Source organism: Camellia sinensis, chromosome 14 (genome assembly GCF_055761805.1).
Source record: "Camellia sinensis isolate YWXY chromosome 14, ASM5576180v1, whole genome shotgun sequence".
Lineage (NCBI taxonomy): Eukaryota > Viridiplantae > Streptophyta > Magnoliopsida > Ericales > Theaceae > Camellia > Camellia sinensis.
In genome coordinates this window covers 52,651,625-52,654,180 of record NC_138974.1, presented here as the reverse complement: position 1 = coordinate 52,654,180, position 2,556 = coordinate 52,651,625, and positions in this window count along the sequence as shown.

Here is a 2,556-nt window from a genome sequence, read left to right as displayed (position 1 = left end):
GCCAAAATCTTGCAATAGCCATGGAACGGCCCGCAGACCACCTCTAACACCTCGAGAGGGACCAATGTGAGTTGTGGAAACTCACGAAACTAGCACGGGACTTCTGGTTTGAAAATAAAGTCCAAAAATACACTTTTTCACACTTAAGCCGGAAAATAGACTTTCGAGGGCCAAAATCATGCGACAGCCATGGGAAGGCCCGATAACCACCTCAAACACCTCAGGAGGGACCAATGTGAGTTGGGGAAAGCTACGGAACTAGCATGGGAATCCCGGTTTGAAAGCTAAGTCCAAAAATGCACTTTTTCACACATAAGCTTGAAAATAGGCCACCGGGGGCCAAAATCGTGCAACAGCCTTGGGATGGCCCGGGGCCACCTCAAACACCTTGGGAGGGACCAATGTGAGTTGTGGAAACTTATGGAGCTAGCATGAAAATAGGCCATCGATGTCAAAATCGTGCAACAGCCATGGAACGGCCCATGGACCACCTCTAACACTTCGGAAGGGACCAATGTGAGTTGTAGAAACTTACAGAACTAGCACGGGACTCCCGGTTTGAAAGCAAGTCCAAAAATGCACTTTTTCGCACATAAGCTTGAAAATAGGCCACCGGGGGCCAAAATCGTGCAACAACCTAGTGATGGCCCGGGGCCACCTCAAACACCTTGGGAGGGACCAATGTGAGTTGTGGAAACTTATGGAGCTAGCACGGGACTCCCGGTTTGAAAAGTAAGTCCAAAATGCACTTTTTCACACTTAAGCTTGAAAATAGGCCACCGAGGGCCAAAATCGTGCCACATCCACGGGACGGCCCGGGGAACACCTCAAACACCTCGGGAGGTACCAATGTGAGGTGTGAAAACTTACGGAACCAGCACAGGACTCCCGGTTTGAAAACTAATTCTAAAAATGCACTTTTTAACACTTAAGCTTGAAAATAGACCTTCGGGTGACAAAATCATGCAACAGCCACGGGACGGCCTAGGAACCACCTCAAACACCTCGAGGGGGCCCATTGCGAGTTGTGAAAACTTACGGAACTAGCACACGACTCCCGGTTTGAAAACTAAGTCCAAAAATGCACTTTTTCACACTTAAGCTTGAAAATAGGCCACCGGGGGCCAAAATCGTGCAACAGCCCCGGGACGGCCTGGGGACCACCTCAAACACATCAGGAGGGACCAACGTGAGTTGTGAAAACTTACAGAACTAGCACGGGACTTCGGGTTTGAAAATAAAGTCCAAGAATGCACTTTTTTACACTTAAGCTTGAAAATAGACCTTCGGGGGCCAGAATCGTGCAACGGCCATGAGACGGCCGAGGTACCACCTCAAACACCTCGGGAGGGACCATTGTGAGTTGTAAAAAACTTACGGAACTAGCATGAGACTCCTGGTTTGAAAACTAAGTCCAAAAATGCACTTTTTCACACTTAAGCTTGAGCATAGTCCATCGGGGGCCAAAATCGTGCAACAGCCATGGGACGGCCCGAGGAACACCTCAAATACCTCGGGAGGGACCAGTGTGAGTCGTGAAAACTTACAGAACTAGCACAGGACTCTCGATTTGAAAACTAAGTCCAAAATGCAGTTTTTCACACTTAAGGTTGTAAATAAGCCATTGTGGGCCAAAATCGTGCAATAGCCACAGGACGGCCCGGGGACCACCTCAAACACCTCGGGAGGGACCAATGTGAGTTGTGGAAACTTACGGAACTAGTACGGGACTCCCGGTTTGAACACTAAGTCCAAAAATGCACTTTTTCACACTTAAGCTTGAAAATAGACCTTCGGGGGACAAAATCGTGCAACTGCCACGAGACGGCCCAGGGATACCTCAAACACCTCGGGAAGGACCAATGTGAGTTGTGGAAACTTATGAAACTAGCGCAGGACTCCCGGTTTGAATACTAAGTCCAAAAATGAAATTTTTCACACTTAAGCTTCAAAATAGGCCACTAGTGTCCAAAATCGTGCAATAGCCATGGGGCGGCCCGAGGACCCCCTCAAACACCTCGGGAGTGGTCAATGTGAGTTGTGGAAACTTGCGGTACTAGCACGGCACTCCCGGTTTGAAAACTAAGTCTAAAAATGCATTTTTTCACACTTAAGCTGAAAAATAGGCCATCGGTGGCCAAAATCGTGCAACAGCCATGGAACGGCCCGGGGACCACCTCTAACACCTCAAGAGGGACCAATGTCAGTTGTGGAAACTTACGGAACTAGCACGGGACTACTGGTTTGAAAATAAAGTCCAAAAATTCACTTTTTCACACTTAAGCTTGAAAATAGACCTTCAGGGTCCAAAATTGTGCAACAGCCATGGGACGGCCCATGGATCACCTCTAACACCTCGAGAGGGACCAATGTGAGTTGTGGAAACATACGGAACTAGCACATGACTCTCGGTTTTAAAACTATGTCCAAAAATGCACATTTTCACACTTAAGCTTGAAAATAGGCCACCGGGGGCAAAAATCGTGCAACATCCACGGGACGGCCCGGGGAACGCCTCAAATAACTCGGGAGGTACCAATGTGAGTTGTGGAAACT